Below are 10560 nucleotides of genomic sequence, written 5' to 3'. Positions count from 1 at the left end.
TGTGATGGGAGGCAAGACCTCTAAAGAACCTGCTCAACGACCTTTAAGAAGAAAAACTCTGAGTAAATGTCAGCTTTTGTTTCGCTGGATGAGGCTATAAATGGGGGGGCAGAGTTGAGCCATAGGCTCTGGCAGTGCTCCTTCTCTGCCCTCTCCTTCATCAGCTTCTCCCCTGAATATGTGTTGGGCATATGTATTGAAAATTTTAGATTCAAGACGGGCTAAATCATGAGTCTGCCCTATATGCCCGCAGGTCCCTGTCCCACACTGTCCCCATGACTGTGGTTGGAAACTCAAATGGGTCACACTCTGATCCCATACTCTTTCCCCTATGTCTGCTTACCTCCGCCTTGTCGGGGAGTATTCTTCACCTTGGATTCTAGAATGCTGAGGAATAATTAGAAAGATCTTGTCACCCTTCAGTTGAGCACAAGTCACTTTCCTCTGGTTCCACGAGCGCTGTGTTCTCACCAGGTCATCCTGAAACAAAAATGGAAACATTTGGAAATTCCATGTTTCAGACAGTAACAGTGGACGTTTGCCTAAGGACTGAAAAGTATCCTACAAGCTACAAGTAGCATATGGCTACTTCTATGGCTTTTCCACATCTTATGATGAGGTAGGTTTAATATCTGTATTGTTTCTCTTTTCCCTAATTTCACCGCACTCATCATATCTCTGGCTACTGTTCTTTTTCTCCCGTACAACGATTTTCACTTCTTTCCATTCAGTCCCCAGCTCAGTGTGTTCTTCCACCCCAACAAAGTTTCAAAAGCACAACGTCTCAAAATCCGTGAACACCTTTTATGCTTTATTTTCCGCCAACTCTCTTTAGCCTTTGACATCATTAACTATGTCCTCATTTTCTGAGCACTTGTGGAATGAGAAAATAAAACTTAGGGTAATAGAATGCTAGGGCAAAAGGGCTCCTAGAGGCCATAGACCAAACCGCTCAGTTTGCAGGGGAAGAAGTGAGTAACTTGCCGGAAACCATGGCTCCAGATGGTGGAAGGGTTCCAGTACCGACTCCCCAGTAGCATCTGGTCTTTCAGGCTGCAGCTTCTGCTATTCCAACATGGTCTCCTATCCAAACGTTATACAGGTCTGACTCCGGCCAACTCCATGATTGGCTGGGCTGGAGTACATTCAAGGTGATAGATCTATCCTTTCTGTCATCTTACTCTCCTCTGCCTCCCCGGGGGCCTCTACCCCTCAGGCTGGCCTTTTGCTGATCATGACACCAGAGAATCAATACCAAGAAGAGAAGCAGATTGAAAGTGCCAGGCAGAATCCTTGAAAATGCCACGGTGCATTGATAAAGGTAAACTGATTAGAACTTTGCAGAGTTGAAGACCTTTGGACCTTTATTCTGTAGAGCAAAACAGTGGCTGTGCTGTAAAGGGAGGTGCATGTGGGGGTATCTCCTACTTAAGCTGTGTACTACCATTTGCCCAGATACCCCAGCCAACTTCCTGTGTCTGCTTCTAATAAGTACCGTGGGTCCTTGCATGTAGAAAGGTACACAGTAAAGGTAAAAAGACAAGACTTTTAGAACGAATAGGAAGGAAGGAAGGGAGGAAAGAAGGGAGAGGGAAAGGAGTGTCAGCTTAAGTAATCCCCACAGGTATGGCTGCTGCAGGGGTGGGGCATTCAATTCAGGGAAAACTCCCACTCCTCATGAACAACAACTAAGAGTCCTGGACTCCAGCTTCTACGTGTAAAGCTGCTTCTTTGTCCTGAGCCTTTGGGAGGACTCCTCATACTGATGGAAAACCGGGAGGAATCCATCATATCACATACAGTGCCCCATGAGATTTAATTCCTATAATAAGCAGCTCACTGCTCACACCATGGCTGTCTCTCTCTCTCAAAAATAAAGAAACACTGAAAAAAAAAAAAAGAATTTCTACAAAAAGGGGCATCTGGGTAGCTCAGTTGATTGAGCGAACAATTTCGGTTCAGGTTGTGACCTCTCAGCTCCTGGGTTCTAGCCCCACGATGGGCTCTCTGCTGACAGCTCAGAGCCTGGAGCCTGCTTCAGATTCTGTGTCTCCCCCTCTCTCTCTGCCCCTCCCCTGCTCACTCTGTCTCTCCCTCTCAAAAATAAATAAGCATTAAAAAAAGAATTAATAATAAATAGCCCAAAGCTCTGGCAGGGCACAGATATAACAGAGTCAAAAGACATATCTTTGTTTCTATAAACCCCTATAGTGCCCTCAGAATTTGAAAGGAGAAACCGTGTTGAAGGGTGTTCCCTTTTTTTCTAACTCGCCAATCTTTTACTAATGGACTTTAAATATCATAACAGCCTAATCCCTGTTGTCCTTAAACTTTTTATTTCTTTTTGATTTCATTTTTATAGGGCAGCCGAAAGCTAGATTTTCTTTATTAAGTTGAAGGGCAGAATGCAATGGGAAAATGTTTTGCTAGATGTAAAACACCCTACGAATGTTAGTCAGGAATATTGTCATTTATTAACTAATGCGGATTCTCATTAGGAAGAGTTTGGTGAGTCTGTCTCCCACTTAGCCACCCTCAGCATCATGTGCTGTTAGTTTATGATGTGGAATAAGCTGGGAAGAGAGAGGAAGAAATAAACCTTCCATATGCCACACGCTATCAGATTTAAAAAAAAAAAAAAAGGATCTCTATTTAAAGATGTCTTCATGGGGCGCCTGGGTGGTGGCGCAGTCGGTTGAGCGTCCGACTTCAGCCAGGTCACGATCTCGCGGTCTGTGAGTTCGAGCCCCGCGTCGGGCTCTGGGCTGATGGCTCAGAGCCTGGAGCCTGTTTCCGATTCTGTGTCTCCCTCTCTCTCTGCCCCTCCCCCGTTCATGCTCTGTCTCTCTCTGTCCCAAAAATAAATAAACGTTAAAAAAAAAAAATTAAAAAAAAAAGATGTCTTCATTCAGCAAATATTTATCTATTTTTTAAAGTGTATTTATTTATTTTGAGAGAGGGAGGGAGAGAATGCAAATGGGGGCAGGGCAGAGAGAGAGGGAGGGAGAGAGACAGAATCCCAAGCAGGCTCCGTACTGAGCCGGAGTCAGACGCTTAACTGACTGAGCCGCCCAGGCGTCCCAGCAAACATTTATTGAATAGCTGTTTCTGGAAGCAACACAGAGGTGAGTTAACTAGTCTACCCTCAAAGACCTTCGTGCATTCGAAGAAGAAGACATTTTTTTTTTTTCAACGTTTATTTATTTTTGGGACAGAGAGAGACAGAGCACGAACGGGGAAGGGTCAGAGAGAGAGGGAGACACAGAATCGGAAGCAGGCTCCAGGCTCTGAGCCATCAGCCCAGAGCCTGACGTGGGGCTCGAACTCACGGACCGCGAGATCGTGACCTGGCTGAAGTCGGACGCTTAACCGCTTAACCGACTGCACCACCCAGGCGCCCCGAAGAAGACATTTTTTAAAAAATTAAACAACAAATTTGTCATAAAAAAAAATTGTGTTCAGTGCAATGAAGGAAAAGAGCAGGTGCCGGGGAGAATGTAACAGGGGGCCTTAGTTACACAGGGAGGGAGGTTCAAGGACGAGTAGAGTGCCTAGCGCTAGAGCGTGTGCTAGATTGATATTTATTGAGTGAATGGACAAGCAGTAAATGAATTAATTAAGGGTCTCTCTGCATAAGTGATATTTAAGCTGGGAACTGAAAGTAGCATTGGAAGGAGCCAAGGAAAGAGCTTGGGACTTTTAAAGAACGGAAAAAAAAGCCAGGAAGATGATGAGCCGGGAAGGTGATGTGAAGGACAGAGGCAGGGGGATGGTGGATCACACAGAGCTCCGCGGGCCACTGGCAGGATTTTGTTTTCTCTTGTTGGCATGGCTGGCCCGTGAAGCTTTCTCCCAGGAGTTAACCTAATCTGATTCGATCTCTCAAAGGATCGCTCTGGCTGTAGCTTGAAGAACGAAGGGAGGGTTGGGACCTAGGGGCCCACGTACGGAGACCACTTAACCAGCTGTTGTAGGAGTCTCGACTAATGACCCCCATGGCGTGGCCCAGCGTGGAGGCAGCATCGATGGAAATGAGCAGACAGACTCATGAGGTCCGTTGAATTTAGAATTAAGAGACCTTCGATAATTGCTCGGGAGGCGATGGAGAGATCAGGCTGCCTGGAGAATTCTGGCTGGGGCGACTGAGTGGATGAACTGGTGGGGAACACTGAAATGGTTTGGGGTGGGTGGTGGTCACAATTTCAATGTGAGAAGAAAGGAAACATCGTGGTCAGATGAGAGCCGCATGTCGGGTCCAGGGAGTGAGATGGGCGAGCTCTACTGTGCTCACCTCCTTTTTCCTCTGCGACCGGTGTTTCTCGATACGTCTTTCAAAAGCACCTGTGTGGAATGCAGTTCTACCAGCTCTGACTGGACAGTGCAGCACGGCACATGTCTCTTCTCTGGGATCAAGGACACCTGAAAGGAGGAAGCACTCTTCTCATTTGCAGGGGTTTCGAGACTCCCCCAAAGGCCTGCGCTGTGAAATTCACTAAGCTAGGATCGGTTGTTAGCTCTTCCTTAAGCTGACCCTACTCTCTCTGCACGGCATCCTTCTTTCCACGATTCTTTCACTTCTCATAACGTTTCAGAGAACCTCTCGATTAGGTGACAATAGTCATTTTTTTAAGTGTGTTAAAATACACATAACGTCCAATTCACCATTTTAACCATTGTCAAATGTACATACAGCTCAATACAGCTAGTATCGAGGGCAGTCACTGTGGCACAACCGTCACCAGGGTCCGTCCCCTGAACGCTTTCCGTCTTGCAACACAGAATCTCTGTCCTTGTTAAACAATAGCTCCCCATCCCCACGCCCACCCCCCCCCCCCACACACACACTAATAGCGTTTTTTCACTTAGCTGTAACAATTTTAATCGCCCTGCAAAGGGAGATCTCCTGTCTTGGCTGGGACAGATTAGGCCATAGGCAGAGGAGTGGCCAGCCAGCCAGCTAGGGCTTTGTCCTGGATGAGCATCAGAAGTTCCTGAATATGCCAGGTGGAAAAGAACAACGGAACTCCAAATGGGAACCAAAACGAGGAGGAGTCAGAGCCCAGCACTTTGAGAAGTTTTCTCCCACCATCAGGGGGCGACTTTCTGTGCCTTCCCAGGTAAAGCTTCGGCATGGGTGTGTTTTCCTGTGACCAGCTTTATCGAGATACAATTCAAATAACATACAATTCACCGGTTTAAATTGTACAATTCGATGGTTTCGGTGTATTTACGGAGTTTGCGGCCGCCACGCCCCGTCAATTTTGGGACACTTTTATCACCCCCAGAAAGAAACCCTAAACCTATGAGCAGTCACACCCGACCCTCCCATCACCCACAGCCTGACTGCCTGGCCGGAGGCAACTATTAGGCTACTCTCTTTGTTTATGAACTTTATGATTTGCCTATTCGGGACACTTCGTGTCAAGGGAAGCCCACAATGTGTGGCCTTTTATGACAGGCGTTTTGTTTTAACAGAGGAACGCATTGCTCTTTGGCGAGCATTTCCCTTAGTAAGCGGTGGAAAACAATAGCCCTGACCCCACATCACAGCCAGGCAAGCTGGCAGAATCGCAGTGTTGAAGGGGCTGACTGAAACGCCCCCTCCCTTGGGGTCCCCCGGGGCAGAGGATCAGGGTTTCCGAGCTCCCTATCTCATCATCCTGTCAAAAAGCATAAATGCCATCCCTTCTGTCCCCGGGGGAGTCCCTGGAGCTCAACGCTCCAGGTGATGGGAAAGCCTCGGGCCTCCAAGCATTTCAGGTCCCAATTCTCTGCCCTTTATCATCGGAGGTTATCCTGGAGGGAAGAGAGACTCAGGTTGACGCTGTGAAACAGACCTTCCAGCAGGGCTAAGGGACCAAACGGCCCCCCAAACGTCTCACACGGGAACCACCAGGAAGATTCTGCCCTAAAAATATTCTTGGGCTGGCACAGGAATTCCTCGGCTAGCAATTCGTTTCTTTGGGTAAATCATACACTCGCCCTCCACGTGTTTAGCGCTTCAGTTTACCAAGCACTTGGGCACATATTGCCTTTGCAATATCTTTCATTCTATTAGTTTTGATAGAGCACTATCCATCTGTTTCCTTGTAACGAGATTGTTGAAGACGAGGGGCTTGGCCTCATTGGCGCTCCCAGAACACTTTCCGCTTGCCTCTATTACAGCACTTAGCACCTTCTATTATAGCTATTTGTTTACACAGTTTACTTGCCCCGTTAGGCTGTGAGGTACCACAGGGTGGAAGCTTCCAGACCCGGCACACTGCAGGACACATAGTGGGCGGACAGTAACAAATGGCGGTGCTCCCAGCCCCCCTTCACGGGAAGAAACCCAGGCCTTACGCCTGTAAAGACATCAAGGGATTGACCGAAGAACTTGTTAGCTGCGGACTCAGGGCTTTCCGCTTTGCAGAAGTGCTTATAACGGGCCTATGTTTGCAATTTACAAAGGGCATTCACATACATTGTCTCAAGTGACCTTCATAATAGCCTTGTAACAGAGGTACACCATCTTGGAGCGTTAACAAATAAGGAAACGGTCTCGGGGATGTCAGGCAATTTACTGGGCAAACCAGCCTGAAGGGAGGGCTTGGCAGACCTGGATTTAAATGCTAGTTCCGTCCCTTCTTGCTGGTGATTTAACCGAGCCGTGGTGACTTCATGTCTAAAATGGGAATTGTAAACCCTGCCTTGTTGAAGTTTCTGAGATTTATGGATAATGTAAATACATCGCTTGGCTTATAGTGAGCCCTGAATGAATGGCGACTACTATGGTGGCTAGTTGGAAGTTGGAAGCTAAAAGTTACAGCTGCATTTTTTAAAGCAGCCCTCTGGGGGTACAGTACCTTCTTTTAAGGTAGAAATACCCAGGGATGGGTAACAGTTTAAGACTGGAGCGTCAGAGCAGAAGGTATCAGTCCAGTATTGGGGAGACGATACCAGTGTTACAGAAGGGAATCTTGGAGCTGCAGGGGGACAAAGGTAAACGTTACTGACCTCACCATTCTCTTTTCAACGTAGTTTTAGGGCGCAGGGAGCGGGGAGGCGGGCCAGCTAGAGTATCCTGACGCTGTACTGCACAGCCTACGACCCCCTATAAATCCTTTAGGAGAGCAACATAGAACCTTGACACATGGCGTCGGCCATCGTCGTGCCCCAATGCCTTCCTTTCTCTGTTCCCTTCTGTTCCTCGGGGGGGGAGAACATTCGGCAAATTTCCACACTCCCTGGAGGCCGGGTGAGCGGCTCTCCAGATTGGTTATGAATCAGAGAAGCATGTGCATTTGTTTGACTTTGATGTGTCAACACTTGTCTGCATATGTCTCCTTTTGCAATGTTTGGAAAGCGAGGGTCTAGAAGATGAAGTGTTACCTCTTGCCTTGGCCACACTTGGATTGAATAGCCTAGTCACTCTGAATTCATTTGGTGTTTATGGGAATATCATATGTAGTTCTGTCGACATTCCCTAACCATTATAATGCAGTTACCGTAGATAATGCTCTCCTAGTGCAATATGTTATCGCCATTTTAACAACCTGACATACGATCGGCTCCTATTATCACTTAAATGAATCCATTAAGCAGCTAGAGGCTTCCAGGAGTCGGATATGAGAGCGTCAAATGGGCAAACCTGTGCCACTTCCAACAGGGCCGACCTCATCAGCTGGAGGAAAGACTCGTTCCACCCGAGGGTCACCCAGCCAGCTCGCCCAAGGACTCAGGAAACCGTGCCCTTCAGAAGCTGAGTTAGTCCCCAGGCCCCGAGCTAGGAGAGAAACTCCCACCTTATTACACCCTTCTTTAATGTACAAAAGAAATGTTGGTGCCTAACAGCAAGGCAATGAGATGTAATCAAATTCACAATTCTGACTACAGAGCTGAGTAGTTTAGGTCTGAGGGAGGCAGCAAATTATACAGAGACATGAAATTGTGCCTGAAATTACCACTTGCCTGCGGGGTTTGATTTGAAGGATAATAATAGTGTCGACTAACATTTGTAAAATGTATGAGGTTTACAAACCCTTATCACATACGCTGTGGTTTATTTGCTCCTCAAAAGCACCCAATCATGTAAAAACTGTTATCCCCATTTTACAGATGAGGAAAGGGAGTTTTCCCTCAAGTCAGCGTCACAGGATTATATGAGGACTAAACAAAATAACGGATGTAAAATGTGCTTCGGTAAGCACTCTCCATACATTCTCTTATGCCGAGATAGTCCTCAATGGAAAGGGTCCTCCATCCAAAATTCTCTCTCCGTCTACCCTGAACTTGATCCCAAACCCCCACCATTCAGTCAACAGTCCGATTGGTATTGGATCCCTGTGACAGGTGCATCATAGGAGCCTGGCACCTTGAGTCCGTTTTTATAAACTGACCAGTGATGGGAAGAGCCAGGAACTCGGGGACCAAAAGTATTTGATATAATTAAAAAATTAAATGTCACGATGAATGGAGTTTCAGTTACTATGATGAACCACCAAATTAATTTTACAGGAAGTGCCCCTTAGACCACAAAACAGTGAGAAATCCCAGCACTCTAAGAGGTTTGGGTCAGGAGAGAGTCTGAATTTCAAAATTAAACAAGGGAGGGGCGCCTGGGTGGCTCAGTTGGTTGAACGTCCGACTTCGGCTCAGGTCATGATCTCACGGTCTGTGAGTTCCAGCCCCGCGTTGGGCTCTGTGCTGACGGCTCAGAGCCTGAAGCCTGCTTCTGATTCTGTGTCTCCCTCTCTCTCTGACCCTTCCCCGTTCATGCTCTGTCTCTCTCTCTCTCTCTCTGTCAAAAATAAACATTAAAAAAAATAAAATTAAACAAAGGAAAGTCTGTCCTCAGTGGGGATAGCATAGACTTTTTTTTTTTTTTTGAAAGACCATTTTTTAGAATAGTTTGAGGTCCACAGCAAAACTGGGAGGCAGGTTCAGATATTTCCTTTATACCCTCTGCCTCCCCCACCCCCCCAACACACACACAGCATGGACTTTAAGTGCCAGCTTCCAGGACTCAGGGTAAGATAGAGCATGAAGCTCTCATGGATAAGAAGGGAGGAAGAGAGGAAGGAACCCAAAGACACAGAGGTGGTTCTGCCTGGCCAAAGCCTAGAGCAGATAATCCCAAGACAGGGGAGCCATAGAGCCCAGAGGAGAGTGGGGCTCCTGGGGGAGCAGGGACCCACTCTCTGTACAGTGTATAAGCCACCCCGATGCCAGCTGGGGCTCCAGCCTCCTCAAAGCTTTGGGTGATTGTGCCTCGAACCATTCAGTTCCAAGGTTGAATGCCTCCCTCTAGCCCTCTGCATTCTGGGCAGCCATTCTTGGTTTTGTCTCTTGCTTGGAGTTCAATATCATCCTATCCACTTGTTTTTCTTTTCTTTTCTTTTTTTTTTTTTTACTTTCTTTGAGGATCTGTGGGATCATACAGGGGGTGGAGGTGGGGTCACGGTTCAGAGTGGTTCCTGCTGAACCCCTCATGCCCTTTACCCCACTGCCCTTAGAAACTCACGGGTGCCTTGGGTGGCTCAGTCAGTTAAGTGTCCAACTCTTGATTTCAGCTCAGGTCATGATCTCATGGTCCTGAGATCGAGCCCTGAGTTGGGCTCCATGCTGACAGTGTGGAACTTGCTTAGGATTCTCTCTCTCCCTCTCTCTCTCTCTCTGCCCTTCTCCTGCTCTCTATCTCTCGAAAGAAAGAAAGAAAGAAAGAAAGAAGAAAGAAAAGGAAAGGAAAGGAAAAAAGAAACACAGAATCAATGTGTGACCCTTCCCACAGCACACAGACCCCTCTGCTTCCCTCCTGGCACCAGCCCTGTCAAGTCAGTTTCCCTTTTGTAGCCCCGAACTAACTGTTCCCAACCTTGGCCGCCCCTGTCTTGGGGAATCCTGGTGGATTTATATTCTCCATCTCATTTCGGCCATTTTTATGTGCTTTTTAATTTTCCTTCTGTAACTCTGTATTTCTTGCAGGGCCAGAGGGGAGAAAAGACGAAGGTCAAAGGAAGTTAAAGGGCACTGCAGCAAACTATATCTACTTCACAATCGTGTCCTGACACTAATAAGCTGTAAATGGCATTCACCTGCAGACAAATAAACTGGCGACTCTAGTCACACTGCCTTAGCTTCCAGGGGAAACAATATGCAAAACACCTAAGCATCTAGGCAGAAAGGAGCTGGCCAGCCATAGGACCCTGCAGGTCCTGGGGTGCAAGCTCTCCCTCCAGACGCTTCCATGCTATGTTCATTTAACCGCACGTCTGAATGAAGGAGTACGGGGGCATGAGCGGAGGAGAGCAAATTCAGTGCCCCGCCGTGGATTTGGTGGAGATGGAGGGAGGTGCCGTGGTGACCCCTGACAAAGGGGGACCTCTTGTGCAAAGGGAACATTCCCTGCCCAGGGGAGCAGGTCTATCACAAAGAAGCCTGGAAAGGATGTTGCCCCCTCTGCGGTTAATGGGGTAAAAAAGGGCACTTCCTCAGCTCTGCAACCTGCACCATCACATAAATTGAAACAGACAGAATTACCATTGATACAAATTAAAAACAAATAAAAAGGGTACACAGAGC

General features: G+C 47.4%; 1 long non-coding RNA gene across 1 annotated transcript; it reads left to right on the top strand.

Moving 5' to 3' along the window:
* The first annotated feature begins 364 nt into the window (after positions 1-364).
* On the top strand, positions 365-10109 carry LOC123586341. Its single transcript, XR_006706753.1, has 4 exons — positions 365-619; positions 1217-1321; positions 3889-4052; positions 9964-10109. It is a non-coding gene; the product is annotated as an uncharacterized LOC123586341 (long non-coding RNA).
* Positions 10110-10560: the final 451 nt, after the last annotated feature.

The sequence above is a fragment of the Leopardus geoffroyi genome, chromosome C3 (assembly GCF_018350155.1).
Source record: "Leopardus geoffroyi isolate Oge1 chromosome C3, O.geoffroyi_Oge1_pat1.0, whole genome shotgun sequence".
Lineage (NCBI taxonomy): Eukaryota > Metazoa > Chordata > Mammalia > Carnivora > Felidae > Leopardus > Leopardus geoffroyi.
This window is presented reverse-complemented; position numbering and strand designations above follow the sequence as displayed.